General features: G+C 66.7%; 10 non-coding genes across 10 annotated transcripts; all 10 read right to left on the reverse strand.

Annotated features, from left to right (window-relative positions):
- Positions 1-1880: 1880 nt before the first annotated feature.
- Positions 1881-1999, reverse strand: LOC139703915 (5S ribosomal RNA). The gene has a single exon (XR_011705993.1). It is a non-coding gene; the product is annotated as a 5S ribosomal RNA (ribosomal RNA).
- A 2383-nt stretch (positions 2000-4382) lies between these two features.
- Positions 4383-4501, reverse strand: LOC139703916 (5S ribosomal RNA). Its single transcript, XR_011705994.1, has one exon. It is a non-coding gene; the product is annotated as a 5S ribosomal RNA (ribosomal RNA).
- A 2383-nt stretch (positions 4502-6884) lies between these two features.
- LOC139703917 (5S ribosomal RNA) lies at positions 6885-7003 on the reverse strand. Its single transcript, XR_011705995.1, has one exon. It is a non-coding gene; the product is annotated as a 5S ribosomal RNA (ribosomal RNA).
- Positions 7004-9404: 2401 nt separating this feature from the next.
- Positions 9405-9523, reverse strand: LOC139703815 (5S ribosomal RNA). The gene has a single exon (XR_011705894.1). It is a non-coding gene; the product is annotated as a 5S ribosomal RNA (ribosomal RNA).
- Positions 9524-11924: 2401 nt separating this feature from the next.
- Positions 11925-12043, reverse strand: LOC139703816 (5S ribosomal RNA). Its single transcript, XR_011705895.1, has one exon. It is a non-coding gene; the product is annotated as a 5S ribosomal RNA (ribosomal RNA).
- Positions 12044-14444: 2401 nt separating this feature from the next.
- Positions 14445-14563, reverse strand: LOC139703817 (5S ribosomal RNA). The gene has a single exon (XR_011705896.1). It is a non-coding gene; the product is annotated as a 5S ribosomal RNA (ribosomal RNA).
- A 2399-nt stretch (positions 14564-16962) lies between these two features.
- On the reverse strand, positions 16963-17081 carry LOC139703818 (5S ribosomal RNA). The gene has a single exon (XR_011705897.1). It is a non-coding gene; the product is annotated as a 5S ribosomal RNA (ribosomal RNA).
- A 2407-nt stretch (positions 17082-19488) lies between these two features.
- LOC139703819 (5S ribosomal RNA) lies at positions 19489-19607 on the reverse strand. The gene has a single exon (XR_011705898.1). It is a non-coding gene; the product is annotated as a 5S ribosomal RNA (ribosomal RNA).
- Positions 19608-22008: 2401 nt separating this feature from the next.
- LOC139703821 (5S ribosomal RNA) lies at positions 22009-22127 on the reverse strand. Its single transcript, XR_011705900.1, has one exon. It is a non-coding gene; the product is annotated as a 5S ribosomal RNA (ribosomal RNA).
- A 2401-nt stretch (positions 22128-24528) lies between these two features.
- LOC139703822 (5S ribosomal RNA) lies at positions 24529-24647 on the reverse strand. Its single transcript, XR_011705901.1, has one exon. It is a non-coding gene; the product is annotated as a 5S ribosomal RNA (ribosomal RNA).
- Between the last annotated feature and the right edge of the window lie 1052 nt (positions 24648-25699).

Raw genomic sequence — 25699 nt, forward strand, 5'->3', positions numbered from 1 at the left:
GCCCGGAGCCCAGAGAGCCAGGGGCGGAGAGGCAGGCGGGCACCCCCCTCGGACACCCCAGGGACCCTGACACAGGCCCAGCGCCCCAGGCGGAAATGCAGTCCGACTGGGCAATGGCCAGCCGCCGGCCACACACGTCCCCTGAGCGTGCCTGGCGAGTGGAGCCACGCACAGGGAGGGCAGGAGGGAGGAACACACTCAGGGACTCAGGGAAAACCGGGCAGAGGGTGGCCGGGGGCAGCGGCCCGGTGGCTCCCAGTCAGTCAGTCGCCCGGCCAGGCTCAGAAGTGCGCCGCTGGGGTCGTGCCTCGCCCTGAGTTTCGGGCCCACTCTGCAAAGCCACCGCAGTCACCCCCTTCGGACCCAATGCCAAGGTCGGAGGGCTCTGCGCCTTGTTGGTACCAGTCAACGACCAGCACGTGCACAGCACCGCCCTGAGGAAGGGCATAGACCCCTCTGTCCAGTGTCCAGGAAAGGACCGCCTGTGGAAGAAGCACCCTGATTCAAACCCCTGTGGGAGCTTAGTCGGCGGCCTCACCAGACGGAAAGCCCCCTCCCCTGCAAGCATTGCAGGGGGGAGAGGGGGGAGGGAGGGGAGCGGTGGTTGCGTTGCGGGGACACGCGCCCACCGGGTCGTCAGGCCCTGCGTCTTGTCCTGTCCTCTGCAGGTGGACCGGTGACCGCGACCAAGGGGCCTCTGCTTCCCTGTCCCCACCGGCCGGGCTTCAACTCCTCTTGGCACCTGGTCCTCCATGGCAACCCCCTGGCCCCGAACCGCTTGCCTGCTCTGAAGGCTGCTTCCTCCTCTTTCAGGAGCGCCTGCCCTCTTTTGCCATCTGCTCTCTTGCTTGGCTCTCAGCGCAGACTCCTAAGACCCTGTGGCCTCCTCGGCCCTCTCTCAGCCTCTGCTGAGCACACACCCTGAAGTCCTGCGCGCACTTCAAGGGTGATGTGTGAATCCACTCTTACATCCATGGGAAGTTAGATGGGAGATGAGAGAACCTGTGACTGCCCAGTCTCCAGGCTACCATGGACCTGGTGACTTGCAGCCCAGAGTGAGTTGGCTGGGGTTGGGTGGGGGGTAGAGGGGTGAGTGTGTGTCTCTCTCTCTGTGTGTGTGTGTGTGTGTCTGTGTGAGAGAGAGAGAGAGAGAGAGAGAGAGAGAGAGAGAGAGAGAGGAGAGTCAAGGCCAGAGAGGGATTGAGTGGGAGATGGAGACAGGGATGCCTCCTCACAGGCCAAGAGAGGCACAAGAGAGAAGGAGAGATGGATGAACAGGGACCCACAGAGACATCTGCTGCTCCGATGAGAGTGAAAGGGAGAGACAGGCAGAGAGAGAGATAGACTCAGGGGGACCCTCACGGAGGAAGGCGGTGGGGAAGGAGGTAGAGACACAGGAGGGACCTTGCGGAGGTGGTGCAAAGAGAGAAGGACCCAGGCAGAGACGCTCGATGGACTCTCCCACTCCCAGGATCTGGGTGTCAAGGTTCTGCTTGTGTGGCAGGAACGGGTGAGGGAGCGGGCCCCGCGGGTGGGCCCCGTGTTCTGGGGAAGGCGGGTGTCGCCCCCCCACACACCCCATCCTCCAGGCCGAGGGGTGGGGGGGTCGGTCTGGGTGCACATGGAGGGTCGTGGCCTGGACCTGGCTCGGCTCAGCGGGGTCTCATGGAGTGAGTGTCCTAGCGTCCCTGGGGAGAGCCAGGCCTGTGGGCCTTGTTGCAGGCGCTGGGCGCTGGTCGTCGGGAGGCCAGCCGCAGGCCTGAAGGGACAGCGACCGGCAGCCCAGGGCTGCGCCTGCGCCCTGGCCCGAGGGCCCGGGGGTCACGGCCTGTCTCTCGGGGCCACGCAAGTTAAAAGTGTGTGTGGGAAGGGGGCGCAAAAGCCTACAGCACCCGGTATTCCCAGGCGGTCTCCCATCCAAGTACTAACCAGGCCCGACCCTGCTTAGCTTCCGAGATCAGACGAGATCGGGCGCGTTCAGGGTGGTATGGCCGTAGACGGGGAGGGCCGCCCGGGGGCGCCTCAAGAGCCTGCTCCGGGTTCCACCCTTCAGTCCAGGGGACGGGAGGGGGGTGGAGGGGGGAAATCGGAGGGGGTGGTCGCAGGGGGCCTCCCTCGCCCGCCCCACAACAGCGCAGCCCAACCCAACTCAACTCAAGGCTGGGGGCTCTCACGCTCCGCTCCGACCTGACTCCACCGGGCAGCGGCCCAGGGGTCCTGGGAGACTGGGACTGGCTGAGTCCCGCCTCCAACACCGCCCCTCTCCACCTGGCTCCACCTACCGCGAGCCCCACCAAGCGCCCGCAGGGATCGCCCCGCCCCGCCCCGGCCTGGCGTGGCCTGGCGTGGCCTGGCCTCCTCCGCCGCTCCTCGCCAAGGCCCAGGCCTCCCGCGACCCCAACCCCCCCACGGACCCCCGGCCCCCCACCGCCACGCCCACCCCGCCTTTCGCCAGGCGGAGAAGCCCAGAAGCCCTGGCCGTTTCAGTGTCCCGCGCGCGCGAACCTAGCCTAGCCTAGCCCGGAGCCCAGAGAGCCAGGGGCGGAGAGGCAGGCGGGCACCCCCCTCGGACACCCCAGGGACCCTGACACAGGCCCAGCGCCCCAGGCGGAAATGCAGTCCGACTGGGCAATGGCCAGCCGCCGGCCACACACGTCCCCTGAGCGTGCCTGGCGAGTGGAGCCACGCACAGGGAGGGCAGGAGGGAGGAACACACTCAGGGACTCAGGGAAAACCGGGCAGAGGGTGGCCGGGGGCAGCGGCCCGGTGGCTCCCAGTCAGTCAGTCGCCCGGCCAGGCTCAGAAGTGCGCCGCTGGGGTCGTGCCTCGCCCTGAGTTTCGGGCCCACTCTGCAAAGCCACCGCAGTCACCCCCTTTGGACCCAATGCCAAGGTCGGAGGGCTCTGCGCCTTGTTGGTACCAGTCAACGACCAGCACGTGCACAGCACCGCCCTGAGGAAGGGCATAGACCCCTCTGTCCAGTGTCCAGGAAAGGACCGCCTGTGGAAGAAGCACCCTGATTCAAACCCCTGTGGGAGCTTAGTCGGCGGCCTCACCAGACGGAAAGCCCCCTCCCCTGCAAGCATTGCAGGGGGGAGAGGGGGGAGGGAGGGGAGCGGTGGTTGCGTTGCGGGGACACGCGCCCACCGGGTCGTCAGGCCCTGCGTCTTGTCCTGTCCTCTGCAGGTGGACCGGTGACCGCGACCAAGGGGCCTCTGCTTCCCTGTCCCCACCGGCCGGGCTTCAACTCCTCTTGGCACCTGGTCCTCCATGGCAACCCCCTGGCCCCGAACCGCTTGCCTGCTCTGAAGGCTGCTTCCTCCTCTTTCAGGAGCGCCTGCCCTCTTTTGCCATCTGCTCTCTTGCTTGGCTCTCAGCGCAGACTCCTAAGACCCTGTGGCCTCCTCGGCCCTCTCTCAGCCTCTGCTGAGCACACACCCTGAAGTCCTGCGCGCACTTCAAGGGTGATGTGTGAATCCACTCTTACATCCATGGGAAGTTAGATGGGAGATGAGAGAACCTGTGACTGCCCAGTCTCCAGGCTACCATGGACCTGGTGACTTGCAGCCCAGAGTGAGTTGGCTGGGGTTGGGTGGGGGGTAGAGGGGTGAGTGTGTGTCTCTCTCTCTGTGTGTGTGTGTGTGTGTCTGTGAGAGAGAGAGAGAGAGAGAGAGAGAGAGGAGAGTCAAGGCCAGAGAGGGATTGAGTGGGAGATGGAGACAGGGATGCCTCCTCACAGGCCAAGAGAGGCACAAGAGAGAAGGAGAGATGGATGAACAGGGACCCACAGAGACATCTGCTGCTCCGATGAGAGTGAAAGGGAGAGACAGGCAGAGAGAGAGATAGACTCAGGGGGACCCTCACGGAGGAAGGCGGTGGGGAAGGAGGTAGAGACACAGGAGGGACCTTGCGGAGGTGGTGCAAAGAGAGAAGGACCCAGGCAGAGACGCTCGATGGACTCTCCCACTCCCAGGATCTGGGTGTCAAGGTTCTGCTTGTGTGGCAGGAACGGGTGAGGGAGCGGGCCCCGCGGGTGGGCCCCGTGTTCTGGGGAAGGCGGGTGTCGCCCCCCCACACACCCCATCCTCCAGGCCGAGGGGTGGGGGGGTCGGTCTGGGTGCACATGGAGGGTCGTGGCCTGGACCTGGCTCGGCTCAGCGGGGTCTCATGGAGTGAGTGTCCTAGCGTCCCTGGGGAGAGCCAGGCCTGTGGGCCTTGTTGCAGGCGCTGGGCGCTGGTCGTCGGGAGGCCAGCCGCAGGCCTGAAGGGACAGCGACCGGCAGCCCAGGGCTGCGCCTGCGCCCTGGCCCGAGGGCCCGGGGGTCACGGCCTGTCTCTCGGGGCCACGCAAGTTAAAAGTGTGTGTGGGAAGGGGGCGCAAAAGCCTACAGCACCCGGTATTCCCAGGCGGTCTCCCATCCAAGTACTAACCAGGCCCGACCCTGCTTAGCTTCCGAGATCAGACGAGATCGGGCGCGTTCAGGGTGGTATGGCCGTAGACGGGGAGGGCCGCCCGGGGGCGCCTCAAGAGCCTGCTCCGGGTTCCACCCTTCAGTCCAGGGGACGGGAGGGGGGTGGAGGGGGGAAATCGGAGGGGGTGGTAGCAGGGGGCCTCCCTCGCCCGCCCCACAACAGCGCAGCCCAACCCAACTCAACTCAAGGCTGGGGGCTCTCACGCTCCGCTCCGACCTGACTCCACCGGGCAGCGGCCCAGGGGTCCTGGGAGACTGGGACTGGCTGAGTCCCGCCTCCAACACCGCCCCTCTCCACCTGGCTCCACCTACCGCGAGCCCCACCAAGCGCCCGCAGGGATCGCCCCGCCCCGCCCCGGCCTGGCGTGGCCTGGCGTGGCCTGGCCTCCTCCGCCGCTCCTCGCCAAGGCCCAGGCCTCCCGCGACCCCAACCCCCCCACGGAGCCCCGGCCCCCCACCGCCACGCCCACCCCGCCTTTCGCCAGGCGGAGAAGCCCAGAAGCCCTGGCCGTTTCAGTGTCCCGCGCGCGCGAACCTAGCCTAGCCTAGCCCGGAGCCCAGAGAGCCAGGGGCGGAGAGGCAGGCGGGCACCCCCCTCGGACACCCCAGGGACCCTGACACAGGCCCAGCGCCCCAGGCGGAAATGCAGTCCGACTGGGCAATGGCCAGCCGCCGGCCACACACGTCCCCTGAGCGTGCCTGGCGAGTGGAGCCACGCACAGGGAGGGCAGGAGGGAGGAACACACTCAGGGACTCAGGGAAAACCGGGCAGAGGGTGGCCGGGGGCAGCGGCCCGGTGGCTCCCAGTCAGTCAGTCGCCCGGCCAGGCTCAGAAGTGCGCCGCTGGGGTCGTGCCTCGCCCTGAGTTTCGGGCCCACTCTGCAAAGCCACCGCAGTCACCCCCTTCGGACCCAATGCCAAGGTCGGAGGGCTCTGCGCCTTGTTGGTACCAGTCAACGACCAGCACGTGCACAGCACCGCCCTGAGGAAGGGCATAGACCCCTCTGTCCAGTGTCCAGGAAAGGACCGCCTGTGGAAGAAGCACCCTGATTCAAACCCCTGTGGGAGCTTAGTCGGCGGCCTCACCAGACGGAAAGCCCCCTCCCCTGCAAGCATTGCAGGGGGGAGAGGGGGGAGGGAGGGGAGCGGTGGTTGCGTTGCGGGGACACGCGCCCACCGGGTCGTCAGGCCCTGCGTCTTGTCCTGTCCTCTGCAGGTGGACCGGTGACCGCGACCAAGGGGCCTCTGCTTCCCTGTCCCCACCGGCCGGGCTTCAACTCCTCTTGGCACCTGGTCCTCCATGGCAACCCCCTGGCCCCGAACCGCTTGCCTGCTCTGAAGGCTGCTTCCTCCTCTTTCAGGAGCGCCTGCCCTCTTTTGCCATCTGCTCTCTTGCTTGGCTCTCAGCGCAGACTCCTAAGACCCTGTGGCCTCCTCGGCCCTCTCTCAGCCTCTGCTGAGCACACACCCTGAAGTCCTGCGCGCACTTCAAGGGTGATGTGTGAATCCACTCTTACATCCATGGGAAGTTAGATGGGAGATGAGAGAACCTGTGACTGCCCAGTCTCCAGGCTACCATGGACCTGGTGACTTGCAGCCCAGAGTGAGTTGGCTGGGGTTGGGTGGGGGGTAGAGGGGTGAGTGTGTGTCTCTCTCTCTGTGTGTGTGTGTGTGTGTCTGTGAGAGAGAGAGAGAGAGAGAGAGAGAGAGGAGAGTCAAGGCCAGAGAGGGATTGAGTGGGAGATGGAGACAGGGATGCCTCCTCACAGGCCAAGAGAGGCACAAGAGAGAAGGAGAGATGGATGAACAGGGACCCACAGAGACATCTGCTGCTCCGATGAGAGTGAAAGGGAGAGACAGGCAGAGAGAGAGATAGACTCAGGGGGACCCTCACGGAGGAAGGCGGTGGGGAAGGAGGTAGAGACACAGGAGGGACCTTGCGGAGGTGGTGCAAAGAGAGAAGGACCCAGGCAGAGACGCTCGATGGACTCTCCCACTCCCAGGATCTGGGTGTCAAGGTTCTGCTTGTGTGGCAGGAACGGGTGAGGGAGCGGGCCCCGCGGGTGGGCCCCGTGTTCTGGGGAAGGCGGGTGTCGCCCCCCCACACACCCCATCCTCCAGGCCGAGGGGTGGGGGGGTCGGTCTGGGTGCACATGGAGGGTCGTGGCCTGGACCTGGCTCGGCTCAGCGGGGTCTCATGGAGTGAGTGTCCTAGCGTCCCTGGGGAGAGCCAGGCCTGTGGGCCTTGTTGCAGGCGCTGGGCGCTGGTCGTCGGGAGGCCAGCCGCAGGCCTGAAGGGACAGCGACCGGCAGCCCAGGGCTGCGCCTGCGCCCTGGCCCGAGGGCCCGGGGGTCACGGCCTGTCTCTCGGGGCCACGCAAGTTAAAAGTGTGTGTGGGAAGGGGGCGCAAAAGCCTACAGCACCCGGTATTCCCAGGCGGTCTCCCATCCAAGTACTAACCAGGCCCGACCCTGCTTAGCTTCCGAGATCAGACGAGATCGGGCGCGTTCAGGGTGGTATGGCCGTAGACGGGGAGGGCCGCCCGGGGGCGCCTCAAGAGCCTGCTCCGGGTTCCACCCTTCAGTCCAGGGGACGGGAGGGGGGTGGAGGGGGGAAATCGGAGGGGGTGGTAGCAGGGGGCCTCCCTCGCCCGCCCCACAACAGCGCAGCCCAACCCAACTCAACTCAAGGCTGGGGGCTCTCACGCTCCGCTCCGACCTGACTCCACCGGGCAGCGGCCCAGGGGTCCTGGGAGACTGGGACTGGCTGAGTCCCGCCTCCAACACCGCCCCTCTCCACCTGGCTCCACCTACCGCGAGCCCCACCAAGCGCCCGCAGGGATCGCCCCGCCCCGCCCCGGCCTGGCGTGGCCTGGCGTGGCCTGGCCTCCTCCGCCGCTCCTCGCCAAGGCCCAGGCCTCCCGCGACCCCAACCCCCCCACGGAGCCCCGGCCCCCCACCGCCACGCCCACCCCGCCTTTCGCCAGGCGGAGAAGCCCAGAAGCCCTGGCCGTTTCAGTGTCCCGCGCGCGCGAACCTAGCCTAGCCTAGCCCGGAGCCCAGAGAGCCAGGGGCGGAGAGGCAGGCGGGCACCCCCCTCGGACACCCCAGGGACCCTGACACAGGCCCAGCGCCCCAGGCGGAAATGCAGTCCGACTGGGCAATGGCCAGCCGCCGGCCACACACGTCCCCTGAGCGTGCCTGGCGAGTGGAGCCACGCACAGGGAGGGCAGGAGGGAGGAACACACTCAGGGACTCAGGGAAAACCGGGCAGAGGGTGGCCGGGGGCAGCGGCCCGGTGGCTCCCAGTCAGTCAGTCGCCCGGCCAGGCTCAGAAGTGCGCCGCTGGGGTCGTGCCTCGCCCTGAGTTTCGGGCCCACTCTGCAAAGCCACCGCAGTCACCCCCTTCGGACCCAATGCCAAGGTCGGAGGGCTCTGCGCCTTGTTGGTACCAGTCAACGACCAGCACGTGCACAGCACCGCCCTGAGGAAGGGCATAGACCCCTCTGTCCAGTGTCCAGGAAAGGACCGCCTGTGGAAGAAGCACCCTGATTCAAACCCCTGTGGGAGCTTAGTCGGCGGCCTCACCAGACGGAAAGCCCCCTCCCCTGCAAGCATTGCAGGGGGGAGAGGGGGGAGGGAGGGGAGCGGTGGTTGCGTTGCGGGGACACGCGCCCACCGGGTCGTCAGGCCCTGCGTCTTGTCCTGTCCTCTGCAGGTGGACCGGTGACCGCGACCAAGGGGCCTCTGCTTCCCTGTCCCCACCGGCCGGGCTTCAACTCCTCTTGGCACCTGGTCCTCCATGGCAACCCCCTGGCCCCGAACCGCTTGCCTGCTCTGAAGGCTGCTTCCTCCTCTTTCAGGAGCGCCTGCCCTCTTTTGCCATCTGCTCTCTTGCTTGGCTCTCAGCGCAGACTCCTAAGACCCTGTGGCCTCCTCGGCCCTCTCTCAGCCTCTGCTGAGCACACACCCTGAAGTCCTGCGCGCACTTCAAGGGTGATGTGTGAATCCACTCTTACATCCATGGGAAGTTAGATGGGAGATGAGAGAACCTGTGACTGCCCAGTCTCCAGGCTACCATGGACCTGGTGACTTGCAGCCCAGAGTGAGTTGGCTGGGGTTGGGTGGGGGGTAGAGGGGTGAGTGTGTGTCTCTCTCTCTGTGTGTGTGTGTGTGTGTCTGTGTGAGAGAGAGAGAGAGAGAGAGAGAGAGAGAGAGAGAGAGAGAGAGGAGAGTCAAGGCCAGAGAGGGATTGAGTGGGAGATGGAGACAGGGATGCCTCCTCACAGGCCAAGAGAGGCACAAGAGAGAAGGAGAGATGGATGAACAGGGACCCACAGAGACATCTGCTGCTCCGATGAGAGTGAAAGGGAGAGACAGGCAGAGAGAGAGATAGACTCAGGGGGACCCTCACGGAGGAAGGCGGTGGGGAAGGAGGTAGAGACACAGGAGGGACCTTGCGGAGGTGGTGCAAAGAGAGAAGGACCCAGGCAGAGACGCTCGATGGACTCTCCCACTCCCAGGATCTGGGTGTCAAGGTTCTGCTTGTGTGGCAGGAACGGGTGAGGGAGCGGGCCCCGCGGGTGGGCCCCGTGTTCTGGGGAAGGCGGGTGTCGCCCCCCCACACACCCCATCCTCCAGGCCGAGGGGTGGGGGGGTCGGTCTGGGTGCACATGGAGGGTCGTGGCCTGGACCTGGCTCGGCTCAGCGGGGTCTCATGGAGTGAGTGTCCTAGCGTCCCTGGGGAGAGCCAGGCCTGTGGGCCTTGTTGCAGGCGCTGGGCGCTGGTCGTCGGGAGGCCAGCCGCAGGCCTGAAGGGACAGCGACCGGCAGCCCAGGGCTGCGCCTGCGCCCTGGCCCGAGGGCCCGGGGGTCACGGCCTGTCTCTCGGGGCCACGCAAGTTAAAAGTGTGTGTGGGAAGGGGGCGCAAAAGCCTACAGCACCCGGTATTCCCAGGCGGTCTCCCATCCAAGTACTAACCAGGCCCGACCCTGCTTAGCTTCCGAGATCAGACGAGATCGGGCGCGTTCAGGGTGGTATGGCCGTAGACGGGGAGGGCCGCCCGGGGGCGCCTCAAGAGCCTGCTCCGGGTTCCACCCTTCAGTCCAGGGGACGGGAGGGGGGTGGAGGGGGGAAATCGGAGGGGGTGGTAGCAGGGGGCCTCCCTCGCCCGCCCCACAACAGCGCAGCCCAACCCAACTCAACTCAAGGCTGGGGGCTCTCACGCTCCGCTCCGACCTGACTCCACCGGGCAGCGGCCCAGGGGTCCTGGGAGACTGGGACTGGCTGAGTCCCGCCTCCAACACCGCCCCTCTCCACCTGGCTCCACCTACCGCGAGCCCCACCAAGCGCCCGCAGGGATCGCCCCGCCCCGCCCCGGCCTGGCGTGGCCTGGCGTGGCCTGGCCTCCTCCGCCGCTCCTCGCCAAGGCCCAGGCCTCCCGCGACCCCAACCCCCCCACGGAGCCCCGGCCCCCCACCGCCACGCCCACCCCGCCTTTCGCCAGGCGGAGAAGCCCAGAAGCCCTGGCCGTTTCAGTGTCCCGCGCGCGCGAACCTAGCCTAGCCTAGCCCGGAGCCCAGAGAGCCAGGGGCGGAGAGGCAGGCGGGCACCCCCCTCGGACACCCCAGGGACCCTGACACAGGCCCAGCGCCCCAGGCGGAAATGCAGTCCGACTGGGCAATGGCCAGCCGCCGGCCACACACGTCCCCTGAGCGTGCCTGGCGAGTGGAGCCACGCACAGGGAGGGCAGGAGGGAGGAACACACTCAGGGACTCAGGGAAAACCGGGCAGAGGGTGGCCGGGGGCAGCGGCCCGGTGGCTCCCAGTCAGTCAGTCGCCCGGCCAGGCTCAGAAGTGCGCCGCTGGGGTCGTGCCTCGCCCTGAGTTTCGGGCCCACTCTGCAAAGCCACCGCAGTCACCCCCTTCGGACCCAATGCCAAGGTCGGAGGGCTCTGCGCCTTGTTGGTACCAGTCAACGACCAGCACGTGCACAGCACCGCCCTGAGGAAGGGCATAGACCCCTCTGTCCAGTGTCCAGGAAAGGACCGCCTGTGGAAGAAGCACCCTGATTCAAACCCCTGTGGGAGCTTAGTCGGCGGCCTCACCAGACGGAAAGCCCCCTCCCCTGCAAGCATTGCAGGGGGGAGAGGGGGGAGGGAGGGGAGCGGTGGTTGCGTTGCGGGGACACGCGCCCACCGGGTCGTCAGGCCCTGCGTCTTGTCCTGTCCTCTGCAGGTGGACCGGTGACCGCGACCAAGGGGCCTCTGCTTCCCTGTCCCCACCGGCCGGGCTTCAACTCCTCTTGGCACCTGGTCCTCCATGGCAACCCCCTGGCCCCGAACCGCTTGCCTGCTCTGAAGGCTGCTTCCTCCTCTTTCAGGAGCGCCTGCCCTCTTTTGCCATCTGCTCTCTTGCTTGGCTCTCAGCGCAGACTCCTAAGACCCTGTGGCCTCCTCGGCCCTCTCTCAGCCTCTGCTGAGCACACACCCTGAAGTCCTGCGCGCACTTCAAGGGTGATGTGTGAATCCACTCTTACATCCATGGGAAGTTAGATGGGAGATGAGAGAACCTGTGACTGCCCAGTCTCCAGGCTACCATGGACCTGGTGACTTGCAGCCCAGAGTGAGTTGGCTGGGGTTGGGTGGGGGGTAGAGGGGTGAGTGTGTGTCTCTCTCTCTGTGTGTGTGTGTGTGTGTCTGTGAGAGATAGAGAGAGAGAGAGAGAGAGAGAGAGAGAGAGAGAGAGAGGAGAGTCAAGGCCAGAGAGGGATTGAGTGGGAGATGGAGACAGGGATGCCTCCTCACAGGCCAAGAGAGGCACAAGAGAGAAGGAGAGATGGATGAACAGGGACCCACAGAGACATCTGCTGCTCCGATGAGAGTGAAAGGGAGAGACAGGCAGAGAGAGAGATAGACTCAGGGGGACCCTCACGGAGGAAGGCGGTGGGGAAGGAGGTAGAGACACAGGAGGGACCTTGCGGAGGTGGTGCAAAGAGAGAAGGACCCAGGCAGAGACGCTCGATGGACTCTCCCACTCCCAGGATCTGGGTGTCAAGGTTCTGCTTGTGTGGCAGGAACGGGTGAGGGAGCGGGCCCCGCGGGTGGGCCCCGTGTTCTGGGGAAGGCGGGTGTCGCCCCCCCACACACCCCATCCTCCAGGCCGAGGGGTGGGGGGGTCGGTCTGGGTGCACATGGAGGGTCGTGGCCTGGACCTGGCTCGGCTCAGCGGGGTCTCATGGAGTGAGTGTCCTAGCGTCCCTGGGGAGAGCCAGGCCTGTGGGCCTTGTTGCAGGCGCTGGGCGCTGGTCGTCGGGAGGCCAGCCGCAGGCCTGAAGGGACAGCGACCGGCAGCCCAGGGCTGCGCCTGCGCCCTGGCCCGAGGGCCCGGGGGTCACGGCCTGTCTCTCGGGGCCACGCAAGTTAAAAGTGTGTGTGGGAAGGGGGCGCAAAAGCCTACAGCACCCGGTATTCCCAGGCGGTCTCCCATCCAAGTACTAACCAGGCCCGACCCTGCTTAGCTTCCGAGATCAGACGAGATCGGGCGCGTTCAGGGTGGTATGGCCGTAGACGGGGAGGGCCGCCCGGGGGCGCCTCAAGAGCCTGCTCCGGGTTCCACCCTTCAGTCCAGGGGACGGGAGGGGGGTGGAGGGGGGAAATCGGAGGGGGTGGTAGCAGGGGGCCTCCCTCGCCCGCCCCACAACAGCGCAGCCCAACCCAACTCAACTCAAGGCTGGGGGCTCTCACGCTCCGCTCCGACCTGACTCCACCGGGCAGCGGCCCAGGGGTCCTGGGAGACTGGGACTGGCTGAGTCCCGCCTCCAACACCGCCCCTCTCCACCTGGCTCCACCTACCGCGAGCCCCACCAAGCGCCCGCAGGGATCGCCCCGCCCCGCCCCGGCCTGGCGTGGCCTGGCGTGGCCTGGCCTCCTCCGCCGCTCCTCGCCAAGGCCCAGGCCTCCCGCGACCCCAACCCCCCCACGGAGCCCCGGCCCCCCACCGCCACGCCCACCCCGCCTTTCGCCAGGCGGAGAAGCCCAGAAGCCCTGGCCGTTTCAGTGTCCCGCGCGCGCGAACCTAGCCTAGCCTAGCCCGGAGACCAGAGAGCCAGGGGCGGAGAGGCAGGCGGGCACCCCCCTCGGACACCCCAGGGACCCTGACACAGGCCCAGCGCCCCAGGCGGAAATGCAGTCCGACTGGGCAATGGCCAGCCGCCGGCCACACACGTCCCCTGAGCGTGCCTGGCGAGTGGAGCCACGCACAGGGAGGGCAGGAGGGAGGAACACACTCAGGGACTCAGGGAAAACCGGGCAGAGGGTGGCCGGGGGCAGCGGCCCGCTGGCTCCCAGTCAGTCAGTCGCCCGGCCAGGCTCAGAAGTGCGCCGCTGGGGTCGTGCCTCGCCCTGAGTTTCGGGCCCACTCTGCAAAGCCACCGCAGTCACCCCCTTCGGACCCAATGCCAAGGTCGGAGGGCTCTGCGCCTTGTTGGTACCAGTCAACGACCAGCACGTGCACAGCACCGCCCTGAGGAAGGGCATAGACCCCTCTGTCCAGTGTCCAGGAAAGGACCGCCTGTGGAAGAAGCACCCTGATTCAAACCCCTGTGGGAGCTTAGTCGGCGGCCTCACCAGACGGAAAGCCCCCTCCCCTGCAAGCATTGCAGGGGGGAGAGGGGGGAGGGAGGGGAGCGGTGGTTGCGTTGCGGGGACACGCGCCCACCGGGTCGTCAGGCCCTGCGTCTTGTCCTGTCCTCTGCAGGTGGACCGGTGACCGCGACCAAGGGGCCTCTGCTTCCCTGTCCCCACCGGCCGGGCTTCAACTCCTCTTGGCACCTGGTCCTCCATGGCAACCCCCTGGCCCCGAACCGCTTGCCTGCTCTGAAGGCTGCTTCCTCCTCTTTCAGGAGCGCCTGCCCTCTTTTGCCATCTGCTCTCTTGCTTGGCTCTCAGCGCAGACTCCTAAGACCCTGTGGCCTCCTCGGCCCTCTCTCAGCCTCTGCTGAGCACACACCCTGAAGTCCTGCGCGCACTTCAAGGGTGATGTGTGAATCCACTCTTACATCCATGGGAAGTTAGATGGGAGATGAGAGAACCTGTGACTGCCCAGTCTCCAGGCTACCATGGACCTGGTGACTTGCAGCCCAGAGTGAGTTGGCTGGGGTTGGGTGGGGGGTAGAGGGGTGAGTGTGTGTCTCTCTCTCTGTGTGTGTGTGTGTGTGTCTGTGTGAGAGAGAGAGAGAGAGAGAGAGAGAGAGAGAGAGAGAGAGAGAGGAGAGTCAAGGCCAGAGAGGGATTGAGTGGGAGATGGAGACAGGGATGCCTCCTCACAGGCCAAGAGAGGCACAAGAGAGAAGGAGAGATGGATGAACAGGGACCCACAGAGACATCTGCTGCTCCGATGAGAGTGAAAGGGAGAGACAGGCAGAGAGAGAGATAGACTCAGGGGGACCCTCACGGAGGAAGGCGGTGGGGAAGGAGGTAGAGACACAGGAGGGACCTTGCGGAGGTGGTGCAAAGAGAGAAGGACCCAGGCAGAGACGCTCGATGGACTCTCCCACTCCCAGGATCTGGGTGTCAAGGTTCTGCTTGTGTGGCAGGAACGGGTGAGGGAGCGGGCCCCGCGGGTGGGCCCCGTGTTCTGGGGAAGGCGGGTGTCGCCCCCCCACACACCCCATCCTCCAGGCCGAGGGGTGGGGGGGTCGGTCTGGGTGCACATGGAGGGTCGTGGCCTGGACCTGGCTCGGCTCAGCGGGGTCTCATGGAGTGAGTGTCCTAGCGTCCCTGGGGAGAGCCAGGCCTGTGGGCCTTGTTGCAGGCGCTGGGCGCTGGTCGTCGGGAGGCCAGCCGCAGGCCTGAAGGGACAGCGACCGGCAGCCCAGGGCTGCGCCTGCGCCCTGGCCCGAGGGCCCGGGGGTCACGGCCTGTCTCTCGGGGCCACGCAAGTTAAAAGTGTGTGTGGGAAGGGGGCGCAAAAGCCTACAGCACCCGGTATTCCCAGGCGGTCTCCCATCCAAGTACTAACCAGGCCCGACCCTGCTTAGCTTCCGAGATCAGACGAGATCGGGCGCGTTCAGGGTGGTATGGCCGTAGACGGGGAGGGCCGCCCGGGGGCGCCTCAAGAGCCTGCTCCGGGTTCCACCCTTCAGTCCAGGGGACGGGAGGGGGGTGGAGGGGGGAAATCGGAGGGGGTGGTAGCAGGGGGCCTCCCTCGCCCGCCCCACAACAGCGCAGCCCAACCCAACTCAACTCAAGGCTGGGGGCTCTCACGCTCCGCTCCGACCTGACTCCACCGGGCAGCGGCCCAGGGGTCCTGGGAGACTGGGACTGGCTGAGTCCCGCCTCCAACACCGCCCCTCTCCACCTGGCTCCACCTACCGCGAGCCCCACCAAGCGCCCGCAGGGATCGCCCCGCCCCGCCCCGGCCTGGCGTGGCCTGGCGTGGCCTGGCCTCCTCCGCCGCTCCTCGCCAAGGCCCAGGCCTCCCGCGACCCCAACCCCCCCACGGAGCCCCGGCCCCCCACCGCCACGCCCACCCCGCCTTTCGCCAGGCGGAGAAGCCCAGAAGCCCTGGCCGTTTCAGTGTCCCGCGCGCGCGAACCTAGCCTAGCCTAGCCCGGAGACCAGAGAGCCAGGGGCGGAGAGGCAGGCGGGCACCCCCCTCGGACACCCCAGGGACCCTGACACAGGCCCAGCGCCCCAGGCGGAAATGCAGTCCGACTGGGCAATGGCCAGCCGCCGGCCACACACGTCCCCTGAGCGTGCCTGGCGAGTGGAGCCACGCACAGGGAGGGCAGGAGGGAGGAACACACTCAGGGACTCAGGGAAAACCGGGCAGAGGGTGGCCGGGGGCAGCGGCCCGCTGGCTCCCAGTCAGTCAGTCGCCCGGCCAGGCTCAGAAGTGCGCCGCTGGGGTCGTGCCTCGCCCTGAGTTTCGGGCCCACTCTGCAAAGCCACCGCAGTCACCCCCTTCGGACCCAATGCCAAGGTCGGAGGGCTCTGCGCCTTGTTGGTACCAGTCAACGACCAGCACGTGCACAGCACCGCCCTGAGGAAGGGCATAGACCCCTCTGTCCAGTGTCCAGGAAAGGACCGCCTGTGGAAGAAGCACCCTGATTCAAACCCCTGTGGGAGCTTAGTCGGCGGCCTCACCAGACGGAAAGCCCCCTCCCCTGCAAGCATTGCAGGGGGGAGAGGGGGGAGGGAGGGGAGCGGTGGTTGCGTTGCGGGGACACGCGCCCACCGGGTCGTCAGGCCCTGCGTCTTGTCCTGTCCTCTGCAGGTGGACCGGTGACCGCGACCAAGGGGCCTCTGCTTCCCTGTCCCCACCGGCCGGGCTTCAACTCCTCTTGGCACCTGGTCCTCCATGGCAACCCCCTGGCCCCGAACCGCTTGCCTGCTCTGAAGGCTGCTTCCTCCTCTTTCAGGAGCGCCTGCCCTCTTTTGCCATCTGCTCTCTTGCTTGGCTCTCAGCGCAGACTCCTAAGACCCTGTGGCCTCCTCGGCCCTCTCTCAGCCTCTGCTGAGCACACACCCTGAAGTCCTGCGCGCACTTCAAGGGTGATGTGTGAATCCACTCTTACATCCATGGGAAGTTAGATGGGAGATGAGAGAACCTGTGACTGCCCAGTCTCCAGGCTACCATGGACCTGGTGACTTGCAGCCCAGAGTGAGTTGGCTGGGGTTGGGTGGGGGGTAGAGGGGTGAGTGTGTGTCTCTCTCTCTGTGTGTGTGTGTGTGTGTCTGTGTGAGAGAGAGAGAGAGAGAGAGAGAGAGAGAGAGAGAGAGAGAGGAGAGTCAAGGCCAGAGAGGGATTGAGTGGGAGATGGAGACAGGGATGCCTCCTCACAGGCCAAGAGAGGCACAAGAGAGAAGGAGAGATGGATGAACAGGGACCCACAGAGACATCTGCTGCTCCGATGAGAGTGAAAGGGAGAGACAGGCAGAGAGAGAGATAGACTCAGGGGGACCCTCACGGAGGAAGGCGGTGGGGAAGGAGGTAGAGACACAGGAGGGACCTTGCGGAGGTGGTGCAAAGAGAGAAGGACCCAGGCAGAGACGCTCGATGGACTCTCCCACTCCCAGGATGTGGGTGTCAAGGTTCTGCTTGTGTGGCAGGAACGGGTGAGGGAGCGGGCCCCGCGGGTGGGCCCCGTGTTCTGGGGAAGGCGGGTGTCGCCCCCCCACACACCCCATCCTCCAGGCCGAGGGGTGGGGGGGTCGGTCTGGGTGCACATGGAGGGTCGTGGCCTGGACCTGGCTCGGCTCAGCGGGGTCTCATGGAGTGAGTGTCCTAGCGTCCCTGGGGAGAGCCAGGCCTGTGGGCCTTGTTGCAGGCGCTGGGCGCTGGTCGTCGGGAGGCCAGCCGCAGGCCTGAAGGGACAGCGACCGGCAGCCCAGGGCTGCGCCTGCGCCCTGGCCCGAGGGCCCGGGGGTCACGGCCTGTCTCTCGGGGCCACGCAAGTTAAAAGTGTGTGTGGGAAGGGGGCGCAAAAGCCTACAGCACCCGGTATTCCCAGGCGGTCTCCCATCCAAGTACTAACCAGGCCCGACCCTGCTTAGCTTCCGAGATCAGACGAGATCGGGCGCGTTCAGGGTGGTATGGCCGTAGACGGGGAGGGCCGCCCGGGGGCGCCTCAAGAGCCTGCTCCGGGTTCCACCCTTCAGTCCAGGGGACGGGAGGGGGGTGGAGGGGGGAAATCGGAGGGGGTGGTAGCAGGGGGCCTCCCTCGCCCGCCCCACAACAGCGCAGCCCAACCCAACTCAACTCAAGGCTGGGGGCTCTCACGCTCCGCTCCGACCTGACTCCACCGGGCAGCGGCCCAGGGGTCCTGGGAGACTGGGACTGGCTGAGTCCCGCCTCCAACACCGCCCCTCTCCACCTGGCTCCACCTACCGCGAGCCCCACCAAGCGCCCGCAGGGATCGCCCCGCCCCGCCCCGGCCTGGCGTGGCCTGGCGTGGCCTGGCCTCCTCCGCCGCTCCTCGCCAAGGCCCAGGCCTCCCGCGACCCCAACCCCCCCACGGAGCCCCGGCCCCCCACCGCCACGCCCACCCCGCCTTTCGCCAGGCGGAGAAGCCCAGAAGCCCTGGCCGTTTCAGTGTCCCGCGCGCGCGAACCTAGCCTAGCCTAGCCCGGAGACCAGAGAGCCAGGGGCGGAGAGGCAGGCGGGCACCCCCCTCGGACACCCCAGGGACCCTGACACAGGCCCAGCGCCCCAGGCGGAAATGCAGTCCGACTGGGCAATGGCCAGCCGCCGGCCACACACGTCCCCTGAGCGTGCCTGGCGAGTGGAGCCACGCACAGGGAGGGCAGGAGGGAGGAACACACTCAGGGACTCAGGGAAAACCGGGCAGAGGGTGGCCGGGGGCAGCGGCCCGCTGGCTCCCAGTCAGTCAGTCGCCCGGCCAGGCTCAGAAGTGCGCCGCTGGGGTCGTGCCTCGCCCTGAGTTTCGGGCCCACTCTGCAAAGCCACCGCAGTCACCCCCTTCGGACCCAATGCCAAGGTCGGAGGGCTCTGCGCCTTGTTGGTACCAGTCAACGACCAGCACGTGCACAGCACCGCCCTGAGGAAGGGCATAGACCCCTCTGTCCAGTGTCCAGGAAAGGACCGCCTGTGGAAGAAGCACCCTGATTCAAACCCCTGTGGGAGCTTAGTCGGCGGCCTCACCAGACGGAAAGCCCCCTCCCCTGCAAGCATTGCAGGGGGGAGAGGGGGGAGGGAGGGGAGCGGTGGTTGCGTTGCGGGGACACGCGCCCACCGGGTCGTCAGGCCCTGCGTCTTGTCCTGTCCTCTGCAGGTGGACCGGTGACCGCGACCAAGGGGCCTCTGCTTCCCTGTCCCCACCGGCCGGGCTTCAACTCCTCTTGGCACCTGGTCCTCCATGGCAACCCCCTGGCCCCGAACCGCTTGCCTGCTCTGAAGGCTGCTTCCTCCTCTTTCAGGAGCGCCTGCCCTCTTTTGCCATCTGCTCTCTTGCTTGGCTCTCAGCGCAGACTCCTAAGACCCTGTGGCCTCCTCGGCCCTCTCTCAGCCTCTGCTGAGCACACACCCTGAAGTCCTGCGCGCACTTCAAGGGTGATGTGTGAATCCACTCTTACATCCATGGGAAGTTAGATGGGAGATGAGAGAACCTGTGACTGCCCAGTCTCCAGGCTACCATGGACCTGGTGACTTGCAGCCCAGAGTGAGTTGGCTGGGGTTGGGTGGGGGGTAGAGGGGTGAGTGTGTGTCTCTCTCTCTGTGTGTGTGTGTGTGTGTCTGTGAGAGATAGAGAGAGAGAGAGAGAGAGAGAGAGAGAGAGAGAGAGAGAGAGAGGAGAGTCAAGGCCAGAGAGGGATTGAGTGGGAGATGGAGACAGGGATGCCTCCTCACAGGCCAAGAGAGGCACAAGAGAGAAGGAGAGATGGATGAACAGGGACCCACAGAGACATCTGCTGCTCCGATGAGAGTGAAAGGGAGAGACAGGCAGAGAGAGAGATAGACTCAGGGGGACCCTCACGGAGGAAGGCGGTGGGGAAGGAGGTAGAGACACAGGAGGGACCTTGCGGAGGTGGTGCAAAGAGAGAAGGACCCAGGCAGAGACGCTCGATGGACTCTCCCACTCCCAGGATGTGGGTGTCAAGGTTCTGCTTGTGTGGCAGGAACGGGTGAGGGAGCGGGCCCCGCGGGTGGGCCCCGTGTTCTGGGGAAGGCGGGTGTCGCCCCCCCACACACCCCATCCTCCAGGCCGAGGGGTGGGGGGGTCGGTCTGGGTGCACATGGAGGGTCGTGGCCTGGACCTGGCTCGGCTCAGCGGGGTCTCATGGAGTGAGTGTCCTAGCGTCCCTGGGGAGAGCCAGGCCTGTGGGCCTTGTTGCAGGCGCTGGGCGCTGGTCGTCGGGAGGCCAGCCGCAGGCCTGAAGGGACAGCGACCGGCAGCCCAGGGCTGCGCCTGCGCCCTGGCCCGAGGGCCCGGGGGTCACGGCCTGTCTCTCGGGGCCACGCAAGTTAAAAGTGTGTGTGGGAAGGGGGCGCAAAAGCCTACAGCACCCGGTATTCCCAGGCGGTCTCCCATCCAAGTACTAACCAGGCCCGACCCTGCTTAGCTTCCGAGATCAGACGAGATCGGGCGCGTTCAGGGTGGTATGGCCGTAGACGGGGAGGGCCGCCCGGGGGCGCCTCAAGAGCCTGCTCCGGGTTCCACCCTTCAGTCCAGGGGACGGGAGGGGGGTGGAGGGGGGAAATCGGAGGGGGTGGTAGCAGGGGGCCTCCCTCGCCCGCCCCACAACAGCGCAGCCCAACCCAACTCAACTCAAGGCTGGGGGCTCTCACGCTCCGCTCCGACCTGACTCCACCGGGCAGCGGCCCAGGGGTCCTGGGAGACTGGGACTGGCTGAGTCCCGCCTCCAACACCGCCCCTCTCCACCTGGCTCCACCTACCGCGAGCCCCACCAAGCGCCCGCAGGGATCGCCCCGCCCCGCCCCGGCCTGGCGTGGCCTGGCGTGGCCTGGCCTCCTCCGCCGCTCCTCGCCAAGGCCCAGGCCTCCCGCGACCCCAACCCCCCCACGGAGCCCCGGCCCCCCACCGCCACGCCCACCCCGCCTTTCGCCAGGCGGAGAAGCCCAGAAGCCCTGGCCGTTTCAGTGTCCCGCGCGCGCGAACCTAGCCTAGCCTAGCCCGGAGACCAGAGAGCCAGGGGCGGAGAGGCAGGCGGGCACCCCCCTCGGACACCCCAGGGACCCTGACACAGGCCCAGCGCCCCAGGCGGAAATGCAGTCCGACTGGGCAATGGCCAGCCGCCGGCCACACACGTCCCCTGAGCGTGCCTGGCGAGTGGAGCCACGCACAGGGAGGGCAGGAGGGAGGAACACACTCAGGGACTCAGGGAAAACCGGGCAGAGGGTGGCCGGGGGCAGCGGCCCGCTGGCTCCCAGTCAGTCAGTCGCCCGGCCAGGCTCAGAAGTGCGCCGCTGGGGTCGTGCCTCGCCCTGAGTTTCGGGCCCACTCTGCAAAGCCACCGCAGTCACCCCCTTCGGACCCAATGCCAAGGTCGGAGGGCTCTGCGCCTTGTTGGTACCAGTCAACGACCAGCACGTGCACAGCACCGCCCTGAGGAAGGGCATAGACCCCTCTGTCCAGTGTCCAGGAAAGGACCGCCTGTGGAAGAAGCACCCTGATTCAAACCCCTGTGGGAGCTTAGTCGGCGGCCTCACCAGACGGAAAGCCCCCTCCCCTGCAAGCATTGCAGGGGGGAGAGGGGGGAGGGAGGGGAGCGGTGGTTGCGTTGCGGGGACACGCGCCCACCGGGTCGTCAGGCCCTGCGTCTTGTCCTGTCCTCTGCAGGTGGACCGGTGACCGCGACCAAGGGGCCTCTGCTTCCCTGTCCCCACCGGCCGGGCTTCAACTCCTCTTGGCACCTGGTCCTCCATGGCAACCCCCTGGCCCCGAACCGCTTGCCTGCTCTGAAGGCTGCTTCCTCCTCTTTCAGGAGCGCCTGCCCTCTTTTGCCATCTGCTCTCTTGCTTGGCTCTCAGCGCAGACTCCTAAGACCCTGTGGCCTCCTCGGCCCTCTCTCAGCCTCTGCTGAGCACACACCCTGAAGTCCTGCGCGCACTTCAAGGGTGATGTGTGAATCCACTCTTACATCCATGGGAAGTTAGATGGGAGATGAGAGAACCTGTGACTGCCCAGTCTCCAGGCTACCATGGACCTGGTGACTTGCAGCCCAGAGTGAGTTGGCTGGGGTTGGGTGGGGGGTAGAGGGGTGAGTGTGTGTCTCTCTCTCTGTGTGTGTGTGTGTGTGTCTGTGAGAGATAGAGAGAGAGAGAGAGAGAGAGAGAGAGAGAGAGAGAGAGGAGAGTCAAGGCCAGAGAGGGATTGAGTGGGAGATGGAGACAGGGATGCCTCCTCACAGGCCAAGAGAGGCACAAGAGAGAAGGAGAGATGGATGAACAGGGACCCACAGAGACATCTGCTGCTCCGATGAGAGTGAAAGGGAGAGACAGGCAGAGAGAGAGATAGACTCAGGGGGACCCTCACGGAGGAAGGCGGTGGGGAAGGAGGTAGAGACACAGGAGGGACCTTGCGGAGGTGGTGCAAAGAGAGAAGGACCCAGGCAGAGACGCTCGATGGACTCTCCCACTCCCAGGATCTGGGTGTCAAGGTTCTGCTTGTGTGGCAGGAACGGGTGAGGGAGCGGGCCCCGCGGGTGGGCCCCGTGTTCTGGGGAAGGCGGGTGTCGCCCCCCCACACACCCCATCCTCCAGGCCGAGGGGTGGGGGGGTCGGTCTGGGTGCACATGGAGGGTCGTGGCCTGGACCTGGCTCGGCTCAGCGGGGTCTCATGGAGTGAGTGTCCTAGCGTCCCTGGGGAGAGCCAGGCCTGTGGGCCTTGTTGCAGGCGCTGGGCGCTGGTCGTCGGGAGGCCAGCCGCAGGCCTGAAGGGACAGCGACCGGCAGCCCAGGGCTGCGCCTGCGCCCTGGCCCGAGGGCCCGGGGGTCACGGCCTGTCTCTCGGGGCCACGCAAGTTAAAAGTGTGTGTGGGAAGGGGGCGCAAAAGCCTACAGCACCCGGTATTCCCAGGCGGTCTCCCATCCAAGTACTAACCAGGCCCGACCCTGCTTAGCTTCCGAGATCAGACGAGATCGGGCGCGTTCAGGGTGGTATGGCCGTAGACGGGGAGGGCCGCCCGGGGGCGCCTCAAGAGCCTGCTCCGGGTTCCACCCTTCAGTCCAGGGGACGGGAGGGGGGTGGAGGGGGGAAATCGGAGGGGGTGGTAGCAGGGGGCCTCCCTCGCCCGCCCCACAACAGCGCAGCCCAACCCAACTCAACTCAAGGCTGGGGGCTCTCACGCTCCGCTCCGACCTGACTCCACCGGGCAGCGGCCCAGGGGTCCTGGGAGACTGGGACTGGCTGAGTCCCGCCTCCAACACCGCCCCTCTCCACCTGGCTCCACCTACCGCGAGCCCCACCAAGCGCCCGCAGGGATCGCCCCGCCCCGCCCCGGCCTGGCGTGGCCTGGCGTGGCCTGGCCTCCTCCGCCGCTCCTCGCCAAGGCCCAGGCCTCCCGCGACCCCAACCCCCCCACGGAGCCCCGGCCCCCCACCGCCACGCCCACCCCGCCTTTCGCCAGGCGGAGAAGCCCAGAAGCCCTGGCCGTTTCAGTGTCCCGCGCGCGCGAACCTAGCCTAGCCTAGCCCGGAGACCAGAGAGCCAGGGGCGGAGAGGCAGGCGGGCACCCCCCTCGGACACCCCAGGGACCCTGACACAGGCCCAGCGCCCCAGGCGGAAATGCAGTCCGACTGGGCAATGGCCAGCCGCCGGCCACACACGTCCCCTGAGCGTGCCTGGCGAGTGGAGCCACGCACAGGGAGGGCAGGAGGGAGGAACACACTCAGGGACTCAGGGAAAACCGGGCAGAGGGTGGCCGGGGGCAGCGGCCCGCTGGCTCCCAGTCAGTCAGTCGCCCGGCCAGGCTCAGAAGTGCGCCGCTGGGGTCGTGCCTCGCCCTGAGTTTCGGGCCCACTCTGCAAAGCCACCGCAGTCACCCCCTTCGGACCCAATGCCAAGGTCGGAGGGCTCTGCGCCTTGTTGGTACCAGTCAACGACCAGCACGTGCACAGCACCGCCCTGAGGAAGGGCATAGACCCCTCTGTCCAGTGTCCAGGAAAGGACCGCCTGTGGAAGAAGCACCCTGATTCAAACCCCTGTGGGAGCTTAGTCGGCGGCCTCACCAGACGGAAAGCCCCCTCCCCTGCAAGCATTGCAGGGGGGAGAGGGGGGAGGGAGGGGAGCGGTGGTTGCGTTGCGGGGACACGCGCCCACCGGGTCGTCAGGCCCTGCGTCTTGTCCTGTCCTCTGCAGGTGGACCGGTGACCGCGACCAAGGGGCCTCTGCTTCCCTGTCCCCACCGGCCGGGCTTCAACTCCTCTTGGCACCTGGTCCTCCATGGCAACCCCCTGGCCCCGAACCGCTTGCCTGCTCTGAAGGCTGCTTCCTCCTCTTTCAGGAGCGCCTGCCCTCTTTTGCCATCTGCTCTCTTGCTTGGCTCTCAGCGCAGACTCCTAAGACCCTGTGGCCTCCTCGGCCCTCTCTCAGCCTCTGCTGAGCACACACCCTGAAGTCCTGCGCGCACTTCAAGGGTGATGTGTGAATCCACTCTTACATCCATGGGAAGTTAGATGGGAGATGAGAGAACCTGTGACTGCCCAGTCTCCAGGCTACCATGGACCTGGTGACTTGCAGCCCAGAGTGAGTTGGCTGGGGTTGGGTGGGGGGTAGAGGGGTGAGTGTGTGTCTCTCTCTCTGTGTGTGTGTGTGTGTGTCTGTGTGAGAGAGAGAGAGAGAGAGAGAGAGAGAGAGAGAGAGAGAGAGAGGAGAGTCAAGGCCAGAGAGGGATTGAGTGGGAGATGGAGACAGGGATGCCTCCTCACAGGCCAAGAGAGGCACAAGAGAGAAGGAGAGATGGATGAACAGGGACCCACAGAGACATCTGCTGCTCCGATGAGAGTGAAAGGGAGAGACAGGCAGAGAGAGAGATAGACTCAGGGGGACCCTCACGGAGGAAGGCGGTGGGGAAGGAGGTAGAGACACAGGAGGGACCTTGCGGAGGTGGTGCAAAGAGAGAAGGACCCAGGCAGAGACGCTCGATGGACTCTCCCACTCCCAGGATCTGGGTGTCAAGGTTCTGCTTGTGTGGCAGGAACGGGTGAGGGAGCGGGCCCCGCGGGTGGGCCCCGTGTTCTGGGGAAGGCGGGTGTCGCCCCCCCACACACCCCATCCTCCAGGCCGAGGGGTGGGGGGGTCGGTCTGGGTGCACATGGAGGGTCGTGGCCTGGACCTGGCTCGGCTCAGCGGGGTCTCATGGAGTGAGTGTCCTAGCGTCCCTGGGGAGAGCCAGGCCTGTGGGCCTTGTTGCAGGCGCTGGGCGCTGGTCGTCGGGAGGCCAGCCGCAGGCCTGAAGGGACAGCGACCGGCAGCCCAGGGCTGCGCCTGCGCCCTGGCCCGAGGGCCCGGGGGTCACGGCCTGTCTCTCGGGGCCACGCAAGTTAAAAGTGTGTGTGGGAAGGGGGCGCAAAAGCCTACAGCACCCGGTATTCCCAGGCGGTCTCCCATCCAAGTACTAACCAGGCCCGACCCTGCTTAGCTTCCGAGATCAGACGAGATCGGGCGCGTTCAGGGTGGTATGGCCGTAGACGGGGAGGGCCGCCCGGGGGCGCCTCAAGAGCCTGCTCCGGGTTCCACCCTTCAGTCCAGGGGACGGGAGGGGGGTGGAGGGGGGAAATCGGAGGGGGTGGTAGCAGGGGGCCTCCCTCGCCCGCCCCACAACAGCGCAGCCCAACCCAACTCAACTCAAGGCTGGGGGCTCTCACGCTCCGCTCCGACCTGACTCCACCGGGCAGCGGCCCAGGGGTCCTGGGAGACTGGGACTGGCTGAGTCCCGCCTCCAACACCGCCCCTCTCCACCTGGCTCCACCTACCGCGAGCCCCACCAAGCGCCCGCAGGGATCGCCCCGCCCCGCCCCGGCCTGGCGTGGCCTGGCGTGGCCTGGCCTCCTCCGCCGCTCCTCGCCAAGGCCCAGGCCTCCCGCGACCCCAACCCCCCCACGGAGCCCCGGCCCCCCACCGCCACGCCCACCCCGCCTTTCGCCAGGCGGAGAAGCCCAGAAGCCCTGGCCGTTTCAGTGTCCCGCGCGCGCGAACCTAGCCTAGCCTAGCCCGGAGACCAGAGAGCCAGGGGCGGAGAGGCAGGCGGGCACCCCCCTCGGACACCCCAGGGACCCTGACACAGGCCCAGCGCCCCAGGCGGAAATGCAGTCCGACTGGGCAATGGCCAGCCGCCGGCCACACACGTCCCCTGAGCGTGCCTGGCGAGTGGAGCCACGCACAGGGAGGGCAGGAGGGAGGAACACACTCAGGGACTCAGGGAAAACCGGGCAGAGGGTGGCCGGGGGCAGCGGCCCGCTGGCTCCCAGTCAGTCAGTCGCCCGGCCAGGCTCAGAAGTGCGCCGCTGGGGTCGTGCCTCGCCCTGAGTTTCGGGCCCACTCTGCAAAGCCACCGCAGTCACCCCCTTCGGACCCAATGCCAAGGTCGGAGGGCTCTGCGCCTTGTTGGTACCAGTCAACGACCAGCACGTGCACAGCACCGCCCTGAGGAAGGGCATAGACCCCTCTGTCCAGTGTCCAGGAAAGGACCGCCTGTGGAAGAAGCACCCTGATTCAAACCCCTGTGGGAGCTTAGTCGGCGGC

Source organism: Marmota flaviventris, unplaced genomic scaffold (genome assembly GCF_047511675.1).
Source record: "Marmota flaviventris isolate mMarFla1 unplaced genomic scaffold, mMarFla1.hap1 Scaffold_132, whole genome shotgun sequence".
Classification (NCBI taxonomy): domain Eukaryota; kingdom Metazoa; phylum Chordata; class Mammalia; order Rodentia; family Sciuridae; genus Marmota; species Marmota flaviventris.